The sequence below is a fragment of the Heteronotia binoei genome, chromosome 2, assembly GCF_032191835.1.
Source record: "Heteronotia binoei isolate CCM8104 ecotype False Entrance Well chromosome 2, APGP_CSIRO_Hbin_v1, whole genome shotgun sequence".
In the NCBI taxonomy this organism is placed as follows: Eukaryota; Metazoa; Chordata; class Lepidosauria; order Squamata; family Gekkonidae; genus Heteronotia; species Heteronotia binoei.
Genome location: NC_083224.1, coordinates 10,983,598 through 11,008,473, shown reverse-complemented (window position 1 = coordinate 11,008,473; position 24,876 = coordinate 10,983,598). Strand labels below are relative to the sequence as shown.

The 24,876-nt window shown below is 50.4% G+C and overlaps 2 non-coding genes across 2 annotated transcripts; both read right to left on the bottom strand.

Moving 5' to 3' along the window:
* Positions 1-567: 567 nt before the first annotated feature.
* On the bottom strand, positions 568-638 carry TRNAP-UGG (transfer RNA proline (anticodon UGG)). Its single transcript has one exon. It is a non-coding gene; the product is annotated as a tRNA-Pro (tRNA).
* A 337-nt stretch (positions 639-975) lies between these two features.
* TRNAN-GUU (transfer RNA asparagine (anticodon GUU)) lies at positions 976-1,042 on the bottom strand. The gene has a single exon. It is a non-coding gene; the product is annotated as a tRNA-Asn (tRNA).
* Between the last annotated feature and the right edge of the window lie 23,834 nt (positions 1,043-24,876).

The window sequence follows — 24,876 nt, the reverse complement described above, 5'->3', positions numbered from 1 at the left end:
AGCAGGTGCAAGTGGAGGAGTGGGGAATCAAACCCGGTTCTTCCAGATAAGAGTCCGCACACTTAACCACTACACCAAACTGGCTCTCCATTTCTCCCATGAGATCCAGGGAACTGGGCAAAGGAAGCTCTGGCTCTTTCTTTCCTTTCCCAGGGGACTGGGAGGGAGCCTCAGCCAACGGAGAAAATAGAGGTTTTGCTCTGTACTTCCTGAGCAATTGAGCAAGCTTGAAAAAGCAAGCTGAGATGCAGAAGGAAGCAAGAGAGAGGGAGGGAGAAGAAAGCAGATGACAGCCATATGAACTTATATCAAGCTGCCTTCTATTGAATCAGACTCACGGTCCTTCAAAGTCAGTCTACTCAGTCTGGCAGCGGCTCTCCAGGGTCTCAAGCTGAGGTTTTTCACGCCTACTTGCCTGGACCCTTTTTAGTTGGAGATGCCGGGGATTGAACCTGGGACCTTCTGCTTCCCAAGCAGATGCTCTACCACTGAGCCACCCTCCCTCCCCTACTCTCCAGGGTCTCAAGCGGAGGTTTTTCACGCCTACTTGCCTTGACCCTTTTTAGTTGGAGATGCCGGGGATTGAACCTGGGACCTTCTGCTTCCAAAGCAGATGCTCTACCACTGAGCCACCCTCCCTCCCCTACTCTCCAGGGTCTCAAGCGGAGGTTTTTCACGCCTACTTGCCTTGACCCTTTTTAGTTGGAGATGCCGGGGATTGAACCTGGGACCTTCTGCTTCCCAAGCAGATGCTCTACCACTGAGCCACCCTCCCTCCCCTACTCTCCAGGGTCTCAAGCGGAGGTTTTTCACGCCTACTTGCCTTGACCCTTTTTAGTTGGAGATGCCGGGGATTGAACCTGGGACCTTCTGCTTCCCAAGCAGATGCTCTACCACTGAGCCACCCTCCCTCCCCTACTCTCCAGGGTCTCAAGCGGAGGTTTTTCACGCCTACTTGCCTGGACCCTGTTTAGTTGGAGATGCCGGGGATTGAACCTGGGACCTTCTGCTTAACGAGCAGATGCTCTACCGCTGAGCCACCGTCCCTCCCCTGCTCTCCAGGGTCTCCAGTTGAGGTTTTTTACGCCTATTGCCTGGACCCTTTTTATTCGGAGATGCCGGGGATTGAGCCTGGGACCTTCTGCTTCCCAAGCAGATGCTCTACTGCTGAGCCACATCACTGACAATTGCTCGGGGGCCTGATAGGAGCCCTCTGGGGGCCTGGTTCAGCCTGTGGGCCACATGTTTAGCACCCCTGGCCTAGGGGCCTCCACAGGGTTTAATCTAGCACTGGCTCTTTGTTTTTAGGAGGCTGATAGCAAGCTTTCTGGCCGGGCAGGAGCTTTTGTGAGGTGAGTCGACCCCAGAAGCTCCTAGCCTGTTGCAAAGTGTGTTTGTCTTGAAAGTAGGGTTGCCAAGTCCAGTTCTAGAAATATCTCGGGACTTTGGGGGTGGAGTCAGGAGACATTGGGGGCGGAGCCAGGAGCAAGGGTGCGACAAGCATATTTGAATTCCGAAGGGAGTCCTGGCCAACACATTTAAAGGGACCGCACACCTTTTTAAATGCCTTCTTTCCATAGGAAATAAGGATAGGGGCACCTTCTTTTGGGGCTCATAGAATTGGACCGCCTGGTCCAACCTTTTTGAAACCTGGAGGGTATTTTCGAGGGAGGCACTGGATGCTATACTGAATATTTGGTCTTTCTACCTCAAAAAACACCTGGGGATTGGCAACTCGACTTGAACGTTCTCCTGGCCTCTTGCTCTATTCTGCTGGACCTGATGGTGTCTGATTGTGGAGGCAGCGCACTGCGCTTTCCCTCTTCTCTTCAGGGTTTTCTGCTCAGTGCAGGTCGTGGGGAAGCAGAATTAAAAAGCCCCGGTTTGATGAAGCGTAAGAGGATACCCCCAAAGAGGGCAGCGGCAGGCGAAAAATGACCGAGCAGAAAATCCGGCTGCTTCTTTGGCTCAAGACGACCGAATTGCGGCGAGCCGCGCTGCAAGGAAGATGTTCTTTTTCAAGGTTAGGGAAGGAACGGGCAGCCAACCAAAACTGCAGACTGCAAGTCAAAGGAGGTCACTGATTTGCACTCCTCGCCCCCCCCCCCCCCACACACAGGTAGGCGAAAATATATCTGAATGGCCCAAGCTACATGGGCCTCATCAGATCTCAGGCAAGAAGATGATGATGAAGATATTGGATTTATATCCCGCCCTCCAATCCGAAGAGTCTCAGAGCGGCTCACAATCTCCTTTACCTCCCCCTCCCCACAACAGACACCCTGTGAGGTAGATGAAGATTTTGGATTTATATCCCGCCCTCCACTCCGAAGAGTCTCAGAGTGGCTCACAATCTCCTTTCCCTTCCCCCCCCCCCAAAAAACCAGACACCCTGTGAGGTCGGTGGGGCTGAGAAAGCTCTTACAGCAGCTGCCTTTTCAAGGACAACTCCTGCGTCAGCTATGGCTGACCCAAGGCCATTCCAGCAGCTGCAAGTGGAGGAGTGGGGAATTAAACCTGGTTCTCCCCAGGTAAGAGTTTGCGCACTTAACCACTACACCAAACTGAAGAAGAAGAAGAAACCTGGTTCTCCCCAGGTAAGAGTCTGCGCACTTAACCACTACACCAAACTGAAGAAGAAGAAGAAACCTGGTTCTCCCCAGGTAAGAGTCTGCGCACTTAACCACTACACCAAACTGAAGAAGAAGATATTGGATTTATACCCCACCCTCCACTAGGTCTCAGTGTGGTTTACAACCTCTTTTATCTTCCTCCCCCACAACAAACGCCCTGTGAGGTGGGTGGGGCTGAGAGAGCTCTGACAGAAGCTGCCCCTTCGAGGACAATTCAGCAAGAGCTATGGCTGACCGAATGGGGACCAAAATAAAACTAAGACACGGTTTGCTGTAATAGCACACAAATAAAGAACAACTTTCATTAATGTCAATGATGACAACATCTTGCAGTATTTTTACATAATATTCTTGCCTCTTAACAGGGAGCATTAAAGCGACAGACAGAGAACATAAAGTCCCATAAACAAAGAAGTTAATTCACAAAGTCCGTTATAAGTTCACACTCATTAGGTCTCAAATGGAAAGCATCCAGTCCATGAGAAGTCCAGTATGAAGTCCTTGTCCACGCGGGGGTTCTAGATAATCCCTCGTTCCGATGACTTTTTCCTCAGTGAACCCCAGATAGTAGTGGCATGTACCAAACTATATTTCAAACAATTTTTATTAGTAACATATGACAATATATTCAATTTCTTATATCATTAATAACTACTTTTTAAAATCCCATATATTACTTTCTACCTACCCCTCCCCCCTTTACTTGACCCCCGCCTGTGTATTAAATTCAAAACATCATTTTAAAAGGTACCCCTAATTAATAAGAACCAAAGCTCATATCTTCCTCCCACTTCTACTTAATCGTTATCAAAGATTGTCCAATGTCCTTTTATTTTCCATTCTTTCTTCTACGCATCTTCTGAACTTCTTCCACTCCATCTTAAATGCTTCTAAATCATAGTCTCTTAAAGCTCTTGTTAACTTATCCATTTCACTCCATGCCATAACTTTAACAATCCAATCCCATTTCTCTGGTATTTTTTCTTGCTTCCACAACTGCGCATACAATGTCCTAGCAGCTGAGAGCAAGTACCAGATCAAAGTTCTGTCTTCTTTTGGAAATTTTTCCATTGGTAATCCTAACAGAAAAGTCTCTGCAACTTTGTGGCATGTACCAAATTATAACACCAAAAAATTACTGGAGTGACGGTAAAGATTAAATTTAAACAACAACCCGACATTAGGCAATTATGAATAAAGACGCCACGCAGTGGTTCAGCTCAAGGTCCGTTCCAGACGAACACCCCAGGATTTATTATCTTTGTTTCAATTTTATAACATCTTCAACGGTGGAATGAGCTACAATGTATAACAATGATATATTTATTAACAAAATTTTTGAAAAACGAAAGCCTTGAATTTTATTATGTTAATTCAACAGGCTGACCTTAAATGAATTATTCTGGACCTCAATGTTCATGGAAATTGCTCCTGAATATTTTTACTGTAATTAATTAAAAATATTAAATTAATACATGCGTCATAGTCTATACAGGTAATTAACACCATCATTTATAAACATTTTTTGATACCTTAGTATTTGTGAAATTCAAATATTAATTTTATGGCGCTTTCCAACCAATTTCAATCGCTTCCCTGAAAATAAAAATAAATTCTCCTTATAATAATCATTATTATAAATCTCTTGGCTCATTATTTATATATTATTTTTCTATAACATAACTTACCAAACTATGCCATCATGGTGGTCTTATTATTATTATTATTATTATTATTTTATTATATTAATTATAGTTAATTATATTAATTATTATATTCTATTTTATTATAGTAATTCAACAGGCTGACTTTAAATGAATTATTCTGGACCTCAATGTTCATGGAAATTGCTCCTGAATATTTTTACTGTAATTAATTAAAAATATTAGATTAATACATGCGTCATAGTCTAGACAGGTAATTAACACCATTATTTATAACCATTTTTTGATACCTTAGTATTTGTGAAATTCAAATATTAATTTTATGGCGCTTTCCAACCAATTTCAATCGCTTCCCTGAAAATAAAAATAAATCCTCCTTATAATAATCATTATTATAAATCTCTTGGCTCATTATTTATATATTATTTTTCTATAACATAACTTACCAAGCTATGCCATCATGGTGGTTTTATTATTATTATTATTAGTTTATTGATATTCCGCCCATTCCCCCATCGGGGGCTCACAGCGGAGTAAACCAAATAGAAATCAAATCGCAATGAAATCACAATAAAGCCAATGACAACATTCATCAGAGTGCAGCAAGATGATTCGGCCAGATGACATGACAGCAAGGTGGTGTACAGCACAAAATAGTACCGCAATACAGCATCACAGTGCAGTAGAGCAGCAGAGCAGTAGTGGGGAGGCCGACCGATCGATAAATAGATGCCCGCTGCCTCATCCGAAGACCTGGCCGAACAGCTCCGTTTTTCAGGCCCTACAAAAGGCCAGCAAGCCAGGTAGGGCCCGGATCTCCATAGGGAGCTGATTCCACCAGGTCGGGGCCAGGACCGAAAAGGACCTGACCCTGGTAGAGGCAAGACGGGCATCTCTTGGGCCGGAGACTATCAGAAGATCTTGGGAGGCCGAACGAAGCAACCTCCGGGGCGTATATGGGAGGAGACGGTCCCGTAGGTATGTTGGTCCCGGGCCGCGCAAGGCCTTAAAAGTCAAAACTAAGACCTTGAAACTGATCCGGTACTCTATAGGCAGCCAGTGCAGGTTATGGAATGCCGGCCATATGCTCACCTGTACAGGTGATGCAGTCAGCAGGCGAGCTGCCGCATTCTGCACCCGCTGCAGTTTCTGGATCAGTTTCAGGGGTAGGCCAGTGTAGAACGAGTTTTTATGTCCACCATAGCGGTTTTTATGTCCACCACTATGGACTTCTCATGGAATCAATACCTGGGAGAGCCAGTTTGGTGTAGTGGTTAAGTGTGTGGACTCTTATCTGGGAGAATCGGGTTTGATTCCCCACTCCTCCACTTGCAGCTGCTGGAATTAGGGTGGCCAGACCGTCCCGGTCTCCCGGGACTTTCCCGGTTCTGGCCCCCAATTCCCGGCTCCCGGGCTGGGTATACCGGGACCATTAAGAGGTCCCGGTTTAGCCAGCCAGAGAGCCGGGGGCCGCGCGCCCGGGCGGGGAAGGCGGCGAGGGAGGGAGGGAGCGACCCTGCGCGTGCGCAGATCGCCCTGCGCACGGCAGGGACGCTCCCTCCCTCCCTCGCCGCCTTCCCCGCCCGCGCACGGGGCCCGGCGGTGGCGGCGGAGGCCCGGGAGGGCGTCGGAAAGGCCCGCGGTGGTCGCTGGAGGCCCTCCAGCGACCCCCGCGGGCCTTTCCGACGCTTCCCGGGGCTCCAAACCCCCACCCCCCGTCCTCCTCCGCCCGGGAGGGCGTCGGAAAGGCCCGCGGGGGTCGCTGGAGGGCCTCCAGCGACCCCCGCGGGCCTTTCCGACGCTCCAAACCCCCACCCCCCGTCCTCCTGCGCCCGGGAGGGCGTCGGAAAGGCCCGCGGGGGTCGCTGGAGGGCCTCCAGCGACCCCCGCGGGCCTTTCCGACGCTTCCCGGGGCTCCAAACCCCCACCCCCTGTCCTCCTCCGCCCGGGAGGGCGTCGGAAAGGCCCGCGGGGGTCGCTGGAGGGCCTCCAGCGACCCCCGCGGGCCTTTCCGACGCTTCCCGGGGCTCCAAACCCCCACCCCCTGTCCTCCTCCGCCCGGGAGGGCGTCGGAAAGGCCCGCGGGGGTCGCTGGAGGGCCTCCAGCGACCCCCGCGGGCCTTTCCGACGCTTCCCGGGGCTCCAAACCCCCACCCCCCGTCCTCCTCCGCCCGGGAGGGCGTCGGAAAGGCCCGCGGTGGTCGCTGGAGGCCCTCCAGCGACCACCGCGGGCCTTTCCGACGCTTCCCCGGCCTCTACCACCACCCCCCGTGCTGGCGGAGGCCCGGGAGGGCATCGGAAAGGCCTCTCCGCTGCCGCCGCCGGACTCGCCGCTGCTGCCGCCGCCGCTGGACTCGCCGCCGCCGTAGGTAAGGGGGCCGAAAGCGGGGGGGGGGCTGGCGGTTGGGGGTGGCCTTCCTTTCTTCCCTCCCTCCTTCCTTCCTTCGTTCCTTCCTTCGTTCCTTCCTTCCTTCGTTCCTTCCTTCCTTCCTTCCCTCCTTCCTTCCTTCCTCCCTCCTTCCTTCCTTCCCTCCTTCCTTTCTTTCTTTCTTCCCTTCTTCCCTCCCTCCCTTTCTCCCTCCCTTTCTCCCTCCCTTCTTCCCTCCCTCCCTTTCTCCCTCCCTTTCTCCCTCCCTTCCTCCCTCCCTCCCTCCCTCCCTTCCTTCCTTCCTTCCTTCCTTCCTTCCTTCCTTCCTTCCTTATGTTCTTATGTGACACAGAGTGTTGGACTGGATGGGCCACTGGCCTGATCCAACAGGGCTTCTCTTATGTTCTTATGTGACGCAGAGTGTTGGACTGGATGGGCCACTGGCCTGATCCAACAGGGCTTCTCTTATGTTCTTAAGTGTGACACAGAGTGTTGGACTGGATGGGCCACTGGCCTGATCCAACAGGGCTTCTCTTATGTTCTTATGTGACGCAGAGTGTTGGACTGGATGGGCCACTGGCCTCATCCAACAAGGCTTCTCTTATGTTCTTATGTGACGCAGAGTGTTGGACTGGATGGGCCACTGGCCTGATCCAACAGGGCTTCTCTTATGTTCTTAAGTGTGACACAGAGTGTTGGACTGGATGGGCCACTGGCCTGATCCAACAGGGCTTCTCTTATGTTCTTAAGTGTGACGCAGAGTGTTGGACTGGATGGGCCACTGGCCTCATCCAACAGGGCTTCTCTTATGTTCTTATGTGACACAGAGTGTTGGACTGGATGGGCCACTGGCCTGATCCAACAGGGCTTCTCTTATGTGAGGCAGAGAGTTGGACTGGATGGGCCACTGGCCTGATCCAACAGGGCTTCTCTTATGTTCTTATGTGACGCAGAGTGTTGGACTGGATGGGCCACTGGCCTGATCCAACAGGGCTTCTCTTATGTTCTTAAGTGTGACACAGAGTGTTGGACTGGATGGGCCACTGGCCTGATCCAACATGGCTTCTCTTATGTTCTTATGTGACGCAGAGAGTTGGACTGGATGGGCCACTGGCCTGATCCAACAGGGCTTCTCTTATGTTCTTATGTGACGCAGAGTGTTGGACTGGATGGGCCACTGGCCTGATCCAACAGGGCTTCTCTTATGTTCTTATGTGACACAGAGTGTTGGACTGGATGGGCCACCGGCCTGATCCAACAGGGCTTCTCTTATGTGACAATACTGACTTTGGTGGACCCAAGCACTGATTCAGTGTAAGGGAGCTTTGTGTTTGTGTCTTCTAGTGCAATTTTGTTCTCAGATCCTGTATTTACTTCATCAGTATATGGGATAAGGCACTTTCTCAACTGTGCTGCATAAATCAGCCTATTTATTTTGTCCTGTTGGCTCTGTTGGCTCTATCTGCGCCACCTTCATCACTTTCGGGGTGTGGATCCCCCAGTGGAGTGGTCTCCCGACTCCCTCCGCCGGCTGTTTCTGATAGCCCTGCGCCCCCTCTTTCATTTGATATGTGTCCCGTGCGGGTGGCACCCTCCCGCCGGGAGATGCCGCAAAATGAGCCCCCTTGAGGCTTATGGCGGCAGGGCTCGGGGGAAGCGAGCTAGACTGCTGTTCTTTTGAGGGGTTATAGAGTGTTTCGAGCCCGTCCCTGTGGCATCGGTCCCATCATTGTGGGGCCCAGGGGGCCGGCGCAGCGGCACGCTGAAGCAGCCTGTCGGTCACTTCCAGGTTCCTGTCCTGCATCTCGACCTGTGTTATTAGTGACAGGCTGCTTCGGCGTGCCGCTGCGCCGGCCCCCTGGGTCCCACAACGATGGGACCGATGCCACAGGGACGGGCTCGAAACACTCTATAACCCCTCAAAAGAACAGCGGTCTAGCTCGCTTCCCCCGAGCCCTGCCGCCATAAGCCTCAAGGGGGCTCATTTTGCGGCATCTCCCGGCGGGAAGGTGGCACCCGCATGGGACACATATCAAATGAAAGAGGGGGCGCAGGGCTATCAGAAACAGTCAGCGGAGGGAGTCGGGAGACCACCCCACTGGGGGATCCACACCCCGAAAGTGATGAAGGTGGCGCAGATAGAGCCAACAGAGCCAACAGGACAAAATAAATAGGCTGCATTATGCAGCACAGTTGAGAAAGTGCCTTATCCCATATACTGATGAAGTATATACAGGATTTGAGAACAAAATTGTTTCCGGCGGTGATATTTGGGGGATTTTTGGGGACGTCACAGCAAGTGCTGTGAAGTCACTTCCTGTTTCCGGCAGTGGCATTTGGGGAAAATGATGTCATTTGGGGGAAATGATGTCACAGGAAGTGATGTCACTTCCCGTTTCCGGCAGGTGACGTGGGGAAAATGATGTCACAGGAAGTGATGCCACTTCCTGTTTCCGGTGGTGGCATGACGTCACCGGAAGTGACGTCACCGGAAGTGACGTCGCCGGAAGTGACATCACTTCCTGTTTCCGGCGGCGCACACGCTCCGCGCGCGCGCACCCCTGCCTCCCCACCCCCCCCATTGTCCCTGGCTGGCCTTCAGACATTATGGTCACCCTAGCTGGAATGGCCTTGGGTCAGCCATAGCTCTGGCAGAGGTTGTCCTTGAAAGAGCAGCTGCTGTGAGAGCCCTCTCCAGCCCCACCCACCTCACAGAGTGTCTGTTGTGGGGAAGGAAGGGAAAGGAGATTGTAGGCCACTCTCTGTCCTTGAAAGGGCAGCTGCTGTGAGAGCCCTCTTAGCCCCACCAACCTCACAGGGTGTCTGTTGTGGGGGAGGAAGTGAATGGAGATTGTGAGCCGCTCTGAGACTCTTCGGAGTGGATGGCGGGATATAAATCCAATATCTTCATCTACCTCACAGGGTGTCTGTTGTGGGGGAGAAAGGGAAAGGAGATTGTGAGCCGCTCTGAGACTCTTCGGAGTGGAGGGCGGGATATAAATCCAGTATCTTCATCTACCTCACAGGGTGTCTGTTGTGGGGGAGGAAGGGAAAGGAGATTGTGAGCCGCTCTGACACTCTTGGAGTGGAGGGCGGGATATAAATCTAATATCTTCATCTACCTCACAGGGTGTCTGTTGTGGGGGAGGAAGGGAAAGGAGATTGTGAGCCGCTCTGAGACACTTCGGAGTGGAGGGCGGGATATAAATCCAGTATCTTCATCTACCTCACAGGGTGTCTGTTGTGGGGGAGGAAGGTAAAGGAGATGGTGAGCCGCTCTGAGACTCTTGGAGTGGAGGGCAGGATATAAATCTAATATCTTCATCTACCTCACAGGGTGTCTGTTGTGGGGGAGGAAGGGAAAGGAGATTGTGAGCCACTCTGAGACTCTTTGGAGTGGAGGGTGGGATATAAATCCAATATCTTCATCTACCTCACAGAGTGTCTGTTGTGGGGGGAGAAGATAAAGGAGATTGTGAGCCGCTCTGCGTCTCTGATTCAGAGAGAAGGGCAGGGTATAAATCTGCAATTCTCCTTCTCCTTCTACAATCTCCCATATAATAATGAATTGGGGGTGCTAGTGAAGGATGCGTTTGCACATTTGGGTTCCTAGGGAAGGAGCCGATCCCTCTTCCTCCTTCCTCCTCCTTTTCCCATCCAGGCTCTCCTCGATCTTTGGGGTTAAACGTTTTTGAGAGCTTGAAATATTTGGGAGGGGAGAGTGTGAGAGAGAGAGAGCTATAAAAAGATTGCTGAAAACATCACTGGAGCTGGAAAAAAAAAAGAGAAGCCGAAGCCGAAGAACACAGCTGTGGTCCGGGTTCGAGTTCCCAGGTGATGTCAGGCTTGGAGTCCTGCCAGGCGTGGCCCCACGGAGACTGCCGTTATGGGTTCAGCACAGAGTGTTTTTCCTTCCTGAGACTTGGGGACACCTTCCTGTCTCAGAGAAAGCAGCCAAGAGCCGTTCCAAGCGTTCCTGAGAGCGGCGAGGCAGAGAAAGAGAGGAGGACGGAGAAAGAAAGAGGAAGGAAGGCAGAGAGAATGAAGGGTGCCTTGGACGGGGCGCCCACTTGCAAGGGGCAATTGCAGCTATCCAGGGGAGCAATGGCGGTGTTCAGAGTGTGGTATTGATGTTATTTATAGTCTGCCTTTCTGAGACTTCAGGAGCTTTACACAGAGCAAATCAATGAAATCAACAGGATGGGACATCCAAGAGAGCCAGTTTGGTGTAGTGGCGAAGTGTGCGGACTCTTCACCCAAAGGGTGATTAACATGTGGAATTTACTGTGGACTGTTTACCCAAAGGGTGATTAACATGTGGCATTCACAGGAGGTGGTGGCGGCTACAAGCATAGCCAGCTTCAAGAGGGGATTGGATAAAAATATGGAGCAGAGGTCCATCGGTGGCTATTAGCCACAGTGTGTAAATATATGTGTGTGTATATATATAATTTATTTGGCCACTGTGTGACACAGAGTGTTGGACTGGATGGGTCATTGGCCTGATGCAACATGGCTTCTCTTATGTTCTTATCTGGGAGAACCGGGTTCGATTCCCCACTCCTCCACTTGCAGCTGCTGGAATAGCCTAGGGTCAGCCATCGCTCTGGCAGAGATTGTCCTTGAAAGGGCAGCTACTGTGAGAGCACTCTCAGCCCCACCCACCTAACAGGGTGTCTGTTGTGGGGGGAGAAGATATAGGAGATTGTGAGCTGCTCTGAGACTCTTCGGAGTAGAGGGCGGGATATAAATCCAGTGTCTTCATCTACCTCACAGGGTGTCTGTTGTGGGGGGGAGGAAGATAAAGGAGATTGTGAGCCGCTCTGAGACTCTTCGGAGTGGAGGGCAGGATATACACACACATACATACACTGTGGCTAATAGCCACTGATGGACCTCTGTTCCATATGCTTATCCAATCCCCTCTTGAAGCTGGCTATGCTTGCAGCTGCCACCACCTCCTGTGGCAGTGAATTCCATGTGTTCATCACCGTTTGGGTGAAGAAGTACTTCTTTTTTTCTGTTTTAACCTGACTGCTCAGCAATTTCATTGAATGCCCACGAGTTCTTGTATTGTGAGAAAGGGAGAAAACCACTTATATTGGAAGGGGTGTTGAAAGACCTGAGTCAGATTGAGGTGACAAGAGAAGAGGTCCTACAACTGATAGACAAATTAAAAACTAATAAGTCACCAGGTCTGGATGGCATACATCCGAGAGTTCTGAAAGAACTCAAAGTTGAACTTGTGGATCTTCTGAGAAAAATATGTAATCTTTCATTGAAATCTGCCTCCGTTCCTGAGGACTGGAAGGTAGCAAATGTCACCCCCATCTTTAAAAAGGGTTCCAGAGGAGATCCGGGAAATTACAGGCCAGTCAGTCTGACTTCAATACCGGGAAAGTTGGTAGAAACCATTATCAAGGACAGAATGAGTAGGCACATTGATGAACACGGGTTATTGAGGAAGACTCAGCATGGGTTCTGCAAGGGAAGATCTTGCCTCACTAACCTGTTACATTTCTTTGAGGGGGTGAACAAACATGTGGACAAAGGAGACCCGATAGATGTTGTTTACCTTGACTTCCAGAAAGCTTTTGATAAAGTTCCTCATCAAAGGCTCCTTAGAAAGCTTGAGAGTCATGGAGTAAAAGGACAGGTCCTCTTGTGGATCAAAAACTGGCTGAGTAATAGGAAGCAGAGAGTGAGTATAAATGGGCAGTCTTCGCAGTGGAGGACGGTAAGCAATGGGGTGCCGCAGGGCTCTGTACTGGGTCCCATGCTCTTTAACTTGTTCATTAATGATTTAGAGTTGGGAGTGAGCAGTGAAGTGGCCAAGTTTGCGGATTACACTAAATTGTTCAGGGTGGTGAGAACCAGAGAGGATTGTGAGGCACTCCAAAGGGATCTGTTGAGGCTGGGTGAGTGGGCGTCAACGTGGCAGATGCGGTTCAATGTGGCCAAGTGCAAAGTAATGCACATTGGGGCCAAGAATCCCAGCCACAAATACAAGTTGATGGGGTGTGAACTGGCAGAGACTGACCAAGAGAGAGATCTTGGGGTCGTGGTAGATAACTCACCGAAAATGTCAAGACAGTGTGCGATTGCAATAAAAAAGGCCAACGCCATGCTGGGAATTATTAGGAAGGGAATTGAAAACAAATCAGCCAGTATCATAATGCCCCTGTATAAATCGATGGTGCGGTCTCATTTGGAATACTGTGTGCAATTCTGGTCACCACACCTCAAAAAGGATATTATAGCATTGGAAAAAGTCCAGAAAAAGGCAACTAGAATGATTAAAGGTTTGGAACACTTTCCTTATGAAGAAAGGTTGAAACGCTTGGGGCTCTTTAGCTTGGAGAAACGTCAACTGCGGGGTGACATGATAGAGGTTTACAAGATTATGCATGTGATGGAGAAGGTAGAGAAAGAAGTCCTTTTCTCCCTTTCTCACAATACAAGAACTCCTGGGCATTCAATGAAATTGCTGAGCATTTGGGTTAGAATGGATAAAAGGAGGTACTTCTTCACTCAAAGGGTGATTAACATGTGGAATTCATTGCCACGGGAGGTGGTAGCAGCTACAAGCATAGCCAGCTTCAAGAGGGGGTTAGATAAAGATATGGAGCAGAGGTCCATCAGTGGCTATTAGCCAGTGTGTATATATTCCCCCCGGAAAAGGAATAAGTCACCATTTGAACTTTACCTGTGGAATCTTTGGGGGATAGTTCTACCTGTTTAGCACTGCATTTGCTCCGTGTGTTGCTGCCGAACATTCTAGCCCATATTCAAAATTAAGACTGTTCCAGTTTTGAGAATATAGCGCGTTTTTGCATTTGTTATAGAACCAATTGAGACTCTGCTTATGCGAAGGCTTTGCCTGGTTTTCCTGACTATCCTCTGTGATGCTCACTTGTGTTGTCATACCCCCCTGGAGGTCATCGACGTTCCAGAAGCAACCCCAAACCCACATCTGTGCATGATGCCTCTTCCTTGCACCCTGAAGCAAAAGACAACTGTGGATCAAGCGGAATAGATCAATGGCCAGTGTGGTGTAGTGGTTGAGTGAGCGGACTCTTTTCTGGGAGAACCACTCCTCCACTTGCAGCTGCTGGGATGGCCTTGGGTCAGCCATAGCTCTCGCAGTTGTCGTTGAAAGGGCAGCTTCTGTCAGAGCTCTCTCAGCCCCACCCACCTCACAGGGTGTCTGTTGCGGGGGGCGGGGGAGAAGATATAGGAGATTGTGAGCCGCTCTGAGGCTCTGATTCAGAGCGAAGGGTGGGGTACAAATCTGCAGTCTTCTTCTGTTTCCTGCAGAGCAATGGCCCCCAGCCTTTTTGGCACTAGGGATCAGTTTTGTGGAAGACAATTTTTTCCACAGGCCGGTGGGGGGAGAGAGAACGTACCTGTAGGCATCATGTTGTTTTACAGCTTGGGATCTGTTTTTAAAATGTGTCCCTTTAAGGCTGCACAGGAAAGAGGAACGGCCCCTCCCTTTCTTTTCCTGTGCAGCTTGCTTTCGTTTTCACAGCGAGCAAATTCGGCTGGAAGAAGACCAAGTACGGTAAGTATTTGTGTGTGTGTGTGTGAGAGAGAGAGAGGGAGCGAGGGGGCAGGGAGGGGGGATTCCCTGGTATGGAGCCCTCCCCTTTAGAAAGCGTGGGGGGGGGAGGGAAATGTCTACTAGGCACTCTATTATTTCCTATGGAGAACGATTCCCATAGAGAATAATAGGGAATTGATCCATGAGTATTGGGGGCTCTGGGGGGGGGCTATTTTTTGAGGTAGAGGCACCAGATTTTTCGTATAGCAGCTGGTGCCTCTCCCCAAAATACCCCCCAAGTTTCAAAAATATTGGACCAGAGGGTCCAATTCTATGAGCCCCAAAAGATGGTGCCCCTATCCTTAATTATTTCCTATGGAAGAAAGGCATTTAAAAAGGCGTGCTGTCCCTTTAAATGTGATGGCCAGAACTCCCTTGGAGTTCAATTATGCTTGTCACATCCTTGTTCCTGGCTCCACCCCCAAAGTCTCCTGGCTCCGCCCCCAAAGTCCCCAGATTTTTCTTTAATTGAACTTGGCAACCCTATCTCTTTCACCCACCTGGGACCAGTGGTCCCTCTAAGCTGAGGGAGCGTGAGCTAGTTCACAGATTTTTAGCCTCCAGCTCACACAGTTTAAGGTCACCAGGCCCATTTCAAGAAATATCTGGGGACTTTGGGGGTGGAGCCAGGAGACTTCTTCCTTTAACTGCAGCAAGTCTTTTTTTACAAATTGGGGCTTCCTCATTATTCAATTGGTCTCTGCTAGGCGAATTCTGCCCTGGGGCCATATTAGAGTCTGTCGTGGGGGAAGATTTTTCCTGCTCCGGGGAAGAGTTGGGAGAGAAAAAGTGATGCATCTACGGTAGCTTTCACTTTTATTTTTGTTGTTTCTTTAGCCTTCACTTTGGTTTTAAAAGTTTTTTCCCATCTGGGATCTGGTACAAAGCCTGCGAGTTAGCGATAAGGCCCAGGTTTAGCCGGGAAGGTTGAGGAGCTTCACTGAGATGCGTCCGCCATTGCTCAGCGACGCCCCGCCCCCCTCAGCCAGGAGACTTCTGGGGCCGGAGCGAGGTTGTGACAAGCATAATTCCGTTTAAAACAATTTATTAGAACGTAATATATGGCGCTAACGTGTCATCATTGAAGAAGAAGAAGAAGAAGAAGAAGAAGAAGAAGAAGAAGATATTGGATTTATATCCCGCCCTCCACTCCGAAGAGTCTCAGAGCGGCTCACAATCTCCTTTCCCTTCCTCCCCCACAACAGACACCCTGTGAGGTGGGTGGGGCTGGAGAGGGCTCTCACAGCAGCTGCCCTTTCAAGGACAACCTCTGCCAGAGCTATGGCTGACCCAAGGCCATGCTAGCAGGTGCAAGTGGAGGAGTGGGGAATCAAACCCGGTTCTCCCGGATAAGAGTCCGCACACTTAACCACTACACCAAACTGGCTCTCCATTGGTCATTAAATGTTAGTACACATATATAACATTTTCTCCACCCCACTCCCCCTCTTTTGTGACCCCCAGCAGCGCATGCCCCCTTAGCAAACATCCCCATATCACCGTTTAATCTAATTTGTTATAAGATAATAAATTCTATCTATTAAAGGATCTTTCTCCCAAAAACCCAAAGGTTATCGTTATAATCCCTCGTCATGACGTTTCTTCTTCGTCATGGGGAGAAAAAGAAAAAGTTATAATCCAATAATCGTATTTTTTTTAATGGCTGACCCAAGGCCATGCTAGCAGGTATCGTTTCTTTAAAAACGAACCGTTGTCAAAGATCACCAAATGACCTTTAACGTTCCATTGTTGCTCAATGTATTTTTGAAACTTTCCCCAGTCGTTTTTAAACTTCTCTAAATCTCGTTCTTTTAAGATTCTTGTAAGTTTGTCCATTTCACTCCAATGCATGACATTCATAGTCCATTCCCATACTTCTGGTATTTTGTCTTGTTTCCACGTGAAAAGCATAACTGAACTCCAAAGGGAGTTCTGGCCCTCACATTTAAAGGGACTGCACACCTTTTTAGATGCCTTCCCTTGGAAATAATGAAGGATAGGGGCACCTTCTTTTGCGGCTCACAGCATTGGACTCCCTGGTCCAAATCTTTTTGAACCATGGAGGGTCTTTTGAGGAGAGGCACTGAATGCTATGCTGAAAATTTGGTTCCTCTACCTCAAAAAACAGCTCCCCCAGAGAGCCCCAGATACCCGCAGATCAATTTTCCATTATGCCCTATGGGAATCAGTCTCCATAGGGAATAATGGAGTGCCCAGCAGACAGTTCCCTCCCCCCCCCGCTTTCTGATGACCCTGAAGCGGGGGGAGGGCCTCTAAACCCGGGGATCCCCTGCCCCCACCTGGGGATTGGTAACCCTAGCGCGGTTGCTAACAGGCCCCGGACCGGTACCAGCCCACGTCCCGGGGGGTTGGGGACCTTTGCTGTAGAGGATCAGAAGGAGCGTTTCCTCCCTCTCGGCTCCAGAGCTCTGCACCCTTGGTCTTGAAGGATCCCTGCCCCATCCCCCAATTCTCCCCCCCCCTTTTGATTTATGGAGCTGCGGCCCTTCTGCAGCTGTGAGCGAAAATCCCAGGTGGGCCCAAGGGTGGGTGGGGAGAATTTTGTTCTCAGCGTGTCTAATCCGTCCCAGGCCCCGACCAAAAAGCCGTGAGAGTCTTAAAAACATCCTGGCCACTGGGCTTTACTGGGGAGACTGGGAAGGACTCATGTTCTCTCTCCCTACCCCCCACGTCCTGTGTTCTGTAAATATCCCAGGATCTTTTAAAGAGCGGGTTTTGTTTTCTTTGAAAGAACAGAGGGTTTTCAGTAGGAATGCAAAGAGCCTCTTTTTTTTCTCCTCTCCAGGGGAATCACAGCTACTGGCTCTGGGCTGCGAGTTCTAAGAACCCCTCAACATCGGCATCAACTCCTTCAGGCTGAGTGGCCTAACGGGTCCCACAGTAAATCATCAGTCGAATTGGAAGGTCAAATGATCTAGCCCAATCAGTCACGCCTCCAAATTTTTCTTTTTGGCTCATGCTCCAAATTCACACCTCTTTTCAGGCAGACAAGCTTGCTTTGGCGGCTCAGACTTTGAGAATGATGGCATTGGAGAGCGGGAAGGGGCCCGTAGAGGCCATCTAGTCCAGCCCCCCTGCTCAGTGCAGGATCAGCCTACAGCGAGGGTGGCCAAACTTGCTTAGCATAAGAGACACAGAGAATAAATGTCAGATGTTTAAGAGCCGCAAAACAGGAAGGGAGGGAAGGAAGGAGGAAGGAAAGAAAGGGAAAAAAGGAATGGAAGGAAGGAAGGAAGGAGGGAGGGAGGGGAAGGGAAGGAAGGAAAGTTCCCTCTAAGCTGCAGGAAGGGAAGGGAAGGGAAGGGAAGGAAAGGAAAGGAAAGGAAAGGAAAGGAAAGGAAAGGAAAGGAAAGGAAAGGAAAGGAAAGGAAAGAAAGTTCCCTCTAAGCTGCAGAAAGGAAAGGAGGAAGGAAGGAAGGAAGGAAGGAAGGAAGGAAGGAAGGAAGGAAGGAAGGAAGGAAGGAAGGAAGGAAGGAAGGAAGGAAGGAAGGAAGGAAGGAAGGAAGGAAGGAAGGAAAGTTCCCTCTAAGCTGCAGAGTCTTAGGAGCAAAAATTGTATTTTGTGAGCTACTGGCATTAAAGTTGTGAGCTCCTGCATAAATTAGTGTGCTCTGGGGTCATCCTTCCTGAGCTAAGACAAAAATGTGCGAGCTGGAGGCTTAAAATCTGTGAGCTAGCTGTGAGGGAACACAGAAGGAAGGAAGGAAAATAGATGGGGAGGGAGATGTTGAAAGAAAGCAACTTTAAATGTATTCTCCAAGCTGCTGGCTGGTTCGGAGAAATGATTTAAAGGAGAAATGCTGCCTCCAAACCAGCCGACATGGCTGCGGCGGCTTTAAGAGCCACACAACCAATGTTCCCTCTAAGCTGCAGAGTCTTGTGAGCAAAAAAATCTACTTTGTGAGCGACTGGCCTTCAGGTGGTGAGCTCCTGCATCAATTAGTGTGCTCCGGGGTCGTCCTTCCTGAGCTAAGACAAAATTGTGGGAGCTGGAGGCTAAAAATCTGTGCGCTAGCTCACGCTAACTCAGCATAGAGGGAACACTGCACACAACATGTGTGAAAGAGCCACATGTGGCTCCCGAGCCGCAGTTTGGTCACCTCTGGCCAAAGCATCCCTGAGGAGTGTTTCTCCAGCTGCTGCTTGAAGACGGCCAGTGAGGGAGAGCTCACCCACCTCCCCAGGCAGCCCAGTCCACTGCTGAATGACTGTTACGGTAAAACATTTTTTTCCTAATCTCCAGCCGTTAACTTTTTGTCCATAATTTAAACCCATTACTGTGAGTTCTGTCCCTCATTGCCAACAGGAACAGCTCCGTGCCCTCCTTTAAGTGACAGCCCTTCAAAGAAGAAGAAGAAAAGAAAAAGAAAGAGGAGAAGGAGAAGAAGAGAGAGAGAGAAGAAGAAGAGAGAGAGAGAGAGAGGAGAAGAAGAAGAAGAAGAAATTGGATTTATATCCCGCCCTATTCAGAGTCTCAGCATGGCTCACAATCTCCTTTCCCTTCGTCCCCCACAACAGACACCCTGTGAGGTGGGTGGGGCTGAGAGAGCTCTCCCAGAAGTTGCCCTTTCAAGAACAGAGTCTCAGAGTGGCCCACAATCTCCTTTCCCTTCCTCCCCCACGACAGACACCCTGTGAGGTGGGTGGGGCTGAGAGAGCTCTGACCGCAGCTGCCCTTTCAAGGACAACTCTTGCAAGAGCTGTGGCTGACCCAAGGCCATTGCAGCAGCTGCAAGTGGAGGAGTGGGGAATCAAACCCGGTTCTCCCAGATAAGAAAGCTCTGGCTGACCCAAGGCCATTCCAGCAGCTGCAAGTGGAGGAGTGAGGAATCAAACCCGGTCTCCCAGATAAGAGAGCTCTGGCTGACCCAAGGCCATTCCAGCAGCTGCAAGTGGAGGAGTGGGGAATCAAACCCGGATCTCCCAGATAAGAGAGCTCTGGCTGACCCAAGGCCATTCCAGCAGCTGCAAGTGGAGGAGTGAGGAATCAAACCCGGATCTCCCAGATAAGAGAGCTCTGGCTGACCCAAGGCCATTCCAGCAGCTGCAAGCGGAGGAGTGGGGAATCAAACCCGGTTCTCCCAAATAAGAGTCTGCACACTTCACCACTTCACCAAGCTGGCTCTCATTTCTCCTTTAAAAGAGAGCAACCCTGTCCCCCCTCCACCTCCTCTGCTCCAGACTGAACCTTCCCACGTCCCTCAGCCTTTCCTCACAGGGCTTAGTCTCCCGCCCCCTGATCATCCTCATTTCTCTCTTCTTCGTCCGCTCTGTTCTGCCCACACCCTTCTTCACGTGAGGCCTCCAGAACTGCGCACAGGACTCAAAGTGCAGCCTGACGAATGTGGTGTACCGCGGGACTAGGCCATCTTTCAATTTGGCGGTTACGCCTCTGTTGATACACCCCCATAATCGTGTTAGCCTTTTTTGTCGCCGCATGACACCGGCTGCTCATCGTTCGCTTGCAGCCCGCCCATCCCCCAAGATCGTGTTCTCTCACCTGCTGCTACGCAGAAGTGCATCCCCCACGCCTTATGCATGCCCCTCATTCTTGTTACCCAAAATGCTTTCACCTCTTCGGTCCATTTTTTGCCCCAAAGGACAGCTTCTTCCTGACCGCCTCCCAACCGCCTCCTCACCTTCTTTTGGCAGAGCTCCGTTTAGGATTCTGGGAAGGGAAGGTTCCGAACCGGGCTCTTTCGAAGCTACCAGCCTATAAAAGGGAATGAGTGCCTGTTTATTAGGAAATGAATCCGGAGCTTCCTGGCTCTGCAGCTGGGCTGGATGGCCTCTGAGTCATGCCGGGTCACCAAGCCGCTCTCACCTCTTGCACCTTTTCCCGGGGGGCAATCAGGACAGCTCCTTCCCGCCGTTGCAAATAACAAAAGGCTGGATGTTGCTGCGGTGTAGGGTTGCCAAGTCCAATTCAAGAAATATCTGGGGACTTTGGGGGTGGAGCCAGGAGACTTTGGGGGAGCAAGGTCATGACAAGCCTATTTGAACTCCAAGGGAAGTTCTGGCCATCGCATTTGAAGAGGCCACACGCCTTTTCAATGCCTTCCTTCCATTGGAAATAATGAAGGAACGGGGCACCTTCTTGGGGGGCTCATAGAATTGGACCCCCTGATCCAATTCTTTTGAAACTTGGGAGCGTACTTTGGGGAGAGGCACTGGATGCTATGTTGGTGCCTCTGTCTCAAAAAAAACATGCCCCCCTCTCCCTCCCCAGAGGGACATCCAAGAGAGCCAGTTTGGTGTCGTGGTGAAGCGTGCAGACTCTTATCTGGGAGAACCGGGTTTGATTCCTTGCGCCTTCAGTTGCAGCCGCTGGAATGGCCTTGGGTCAGCCATTGCTCTTGCAAAAGTGGTCTTTGAAAGAGCAGCTGCTGTGAGGGCCCTCTCAGCCCCACCCACCCCACAGGTGTCTGTTGTGGAGGAAGGAGATAAAGGCGATTGTAAGCCGCTCTGAGTCTCTGATTCAGAGAGAAGGGCGGAGCATAAATCTGCAGTCTTCTTCTTCCTCGATTCTCCATTATCCTCTACGGGGATCGGTCTCCATAGGGCATAATAGAGTGCCCAGTAGACATTCCGCCCCCCCCCCCGCTTTCTGATGACCATGACGCAGGGAAAGGGTCTCCAAACTGGGTGATCCCCTGCCTCCACCTGGGGATTGGCAACCCTAGTGGCTTGTGACCACAAGCTTTCCTTGTGCGTTTCACGACCACCAGCTGCACATCAAAGTGAAGCGATCCGCCAAATTGTTACCTTTATGGGAAATTTGTTCCCATTTGCCTGGGCCTGAGTTCCTACTGTGACGGGGGGGCCACACCAGGTTCTGCACAGAAGCGATGAAGATCCCACCTCCGTCAGCCGCAGGTCTCCTTTGCTTTGCCCAACTCAAAATTTTGACCCAGCTTTCTTTGGCACACTGCAAAGCGGAGTTTATACAGCCTCATCAACTTCCCAGCCCGTCGCTAGCATTTTAAAATGGCGGAGGAGGACGTGTTCTTTAAAAACCCATCCTTTTTATTGCTCGGAAATGTCTACAAGCGCAGAATAAAAACCAAAAATCCGGTGGCACGTTAATGTGAACAGCATTTCATAGAATCATAAACGTCGACTGCGGGGTGACATGATAGAGGTTGACAAGATAATGCATGGGATGGAGAAAGCAGAGAAAGAAGTCCTTTTCTCCCTTTCTCACAATACAAGAACTCGTGGGCATTCGATGAAATTGCTGAGCAGCCAGGTTAAAACGGATAAAAGGAAGTCCTTCTTCACCCAAAGGGTGATTGGCATGTGGAATTCACTGCCACAGGAGGTGGTGGCGGCCACAAGCATAGCCACCTTCAAGAGGGGTTTAGATAAAAATACGGAGCAGAGGTCCATCAGTGGCTATTAGCCACAGTGTGTGTGTATATATAAAATTTTTTGCCACTGTGTGACACAGAGTGTTGGACTGGATGGGCCATTGGCCTGATCCAACATGGCTTCTCTTATGTTCTTATAAGAGCTGGAAGGGATCTCCAGGGTCATCTAGTCCAACCCCCTGCACAATGCAGGAAACTCACAAAGACCTCCCCCCAAATTCACAGGACCCTCATTGCTGTCAGAGTGCCATCCAGCCTCTGTTTGAAACCTCCAAGGAAGGAGATTCAGTTCTCCATTATACCCTATGGGAATTATAGAATTATAGAGCTGGAAGGGACCTCCAAGGTCATCTAGTCCAACCCCCTGCACAATGCAAGAACCTCACAAAGACCTCCCCTCTACACCCAATGATTCCTGCCCCCTGCTTAGGAGATACCACAGGAGAAGTGGTTTCAGTGTGAAGTCGAAGCGCATAAAATACCACTGAAAAACGAGTATACTCTTCAATCCATGAACCCGATTATTCTGTTTTAGCTTTCAACTTGTGTAAAAAATCGTTGAAATCGGGTTCCATTTTATCAGCCTGATTAATTGAAGACGACCAGTATTGAAACGTCTGGAAATCTAGAGGAGACGTCTTATGAAGGCTGTAAGGATTTCCTGGCCCCTCCATGGGAAAGAATTTCACAAGAGGTTATGGTTACGAACTTTGCTTATTGGAGGAAGGATTTCTATCAATCCTTGGCCCATTTCAGCCCTGAAAGGTTAAAATCCCCCCTCCCATCCCCTTGTGGCTTGACCCAAATCGGAGCTGCAAGGCAGAATTGGGGCTCCCCCACACCCGGCGCAGAGTGGTAAAGCAGCAGTACTGTGGTCTGAACTCTCTGCTCACGACCTGAGTTCGATTCCGGCGGAAGCTGGATTCAGGTAGCCAGCCCAAGGTTGACTCAGCCTTCCAAGGTCGGTCAAAGGAGTACCCAGCTGGCTGTGGGAGAGGGGGAAGTGTAGATGACTGGGGAAGGCAATGGCAAACCACCCCGTAAAAAAAGTCTGCCGTGAAAACGTTGTGAAAGCAACGTCACCCCAGAGTCGGAAAGGACTGGTGCTTGCACAGGGGACCTTTCCTTTCCACACCCAGAGGTCTTTTGTAGAAAAATAGGTAGCGGAGCTCATCCAGGGATTGTTGGAGAGCCAGTTTGGTGTAGTGGTTAAGTGTGCGGACTCTTATCTGGGAGAACCGGGTTTGATTCCCCACTCCTCCACTTGCACCTGCTGGCGTGGCCTTGGGTCAGCCAGAGCTCTGGCAGAGGTTGTCCTTGAAAGGGCAGCTGCTGTGAGAGCCCTCTCCAGCCCCACCCACCTCACAGGGTGTCTGTTGTGGGGGAGGAAGGGAAAGGAGATTGTGAGCCGCTCTGAGACTCTTCGGAGTGGAGGGCGGGATATAAATCCAATATCTTCATCTACCTCATAGGGTGTCTGTTGTGGGGGAGGAAGGGAAAGGAGATTGTGAGCTGCTCTGAGACTCTTCGGAGTGGAGGGCGGGATATAAATCCAATATCTTTCATCTACCTCATAGGGTGTCTGTTGTGGGGGAGGAAGGGAAAGGAGATTGTGAGCGCTCTGAGACTCTTCGGAGTGGAGGGCGGGGATATAAATCCAGTATCCTTCATCTACCTCACAGGGTGTCCTGTTGTGGGGGAGGGAAGGTAAGGAGATTGTGAGCTGCTCTGAGGACTCTTCGGGAGTGGAGGGTGGGATATAAATCCAATATCTTCATGTACCTCACAGGGTGTCTGTTGTGGGGGTGGAAGGTAAAGGAGATTGTGAGCTGCTCTGAGACTCTTCGGAGTGGAGGGCGGGATATAAATCCAATATCTTCATCTACCTCACAGGGTGTCTGTTGTGGGGGTGGAAGGTAAAGGAGATTGTGAGCTGCTCTGAGACTCTTCGGAGTGGAGGGCGGGATATAAATCCAATATCTTCATCTACCTCATAGGGTGTCTGTTGTGGGGGAGGAAGGGAAAGGAGATTGTGAGCCGCTCTGAGACTCTTCGGAGTGGAGGGCGGGATATAAATCCAATATCTTCATCTACCTCACAGGGTGTCTGTTGTGGGGGTGGAAGGTAAAGGAGATTGTGAGCTGCTCTGAGACTCTTCGGAGTGGAGGGCGGGATATAAATCCAATATCTTCATCTACCTCATAGGGTGTCTGTTGTGGGGGAGGAAGGGAAAGGAGACTGTGAGCCCCTCTGAGACTCTTCGGAGTGGAGGGCGGGATATAAATCCAATATCTTCATCTACCTCACAGGGTGTCTGTTGTGGGGGAGGAAGGGAAAGGAGATTGTGAGCCGCTCTGAGACTCTTCGGAGTGGAGGGCGGGATATAAATCCAATATCTTCATCTACCTCACAGGGTGTCTGTTGTGGGGGTGGAAGGTAAAGGAGATTGTGAGCTGCTCTGAGACTCTTCGGAGTGGAGGGCGGGATATAAATCCAATATCTTCATCTACCTCACAGGGTGTCTGTTGTGGGGGTGGAAGGTAAAGGAGATTGTGAGCTGCTCTGAGACTCTTCGGAGTGGAGGGCGGGATATAAATCCAATATCTTCATCTACCTCACAGGGTGTCTGTTGTGGGGGAAGAAGGGAAAGGAGATTGTGAGCCCCTCTGAGACTCTTCGGTGTGGAGGGCGGGATATAAATCCAATATCTTCATCTACCTCACAGGGTGTCTGTTGTGGGGGAGGAAGGGAAAGGAGATTGTGAGCCCCTCTGAGACTCTTCGGAGTGGAGGGCGGGATATAAATCCAATATCTTCATCTACCTCACAGGGTGTCTGTTGTGGGGGAGGAAGGGAAAGGAGATTGTGAGCCCCTCTGAGACTCTTCGGAGTGGAGGGCGGGATATAAATCCAATATCTTCATCTACCTCACAGGGTGTCTGTTGTGGGGGAGGAAGGTAAAGGAGATTGTGAGCTGCTCTGAGACTCTTCAGAGTGGAGGGTGGGATTTAAATCCAATATCTTTATCTACCTCACAGGGTGTCTGTTGTGGGGGGGGGGGGGAGATAAAGGAGATTGTGAGCCGCTCTGAGACTCTTCGGAGTGGAGGGCGGGATATAAATCCAATATCTTCATGTACCTCACAGGGTGTCTGTTGTGGGGGTGGAAGGTAAAGGAGATTGTGAGCTGCTCTGAGACTCTTCGGAGTGGAGGGCGGG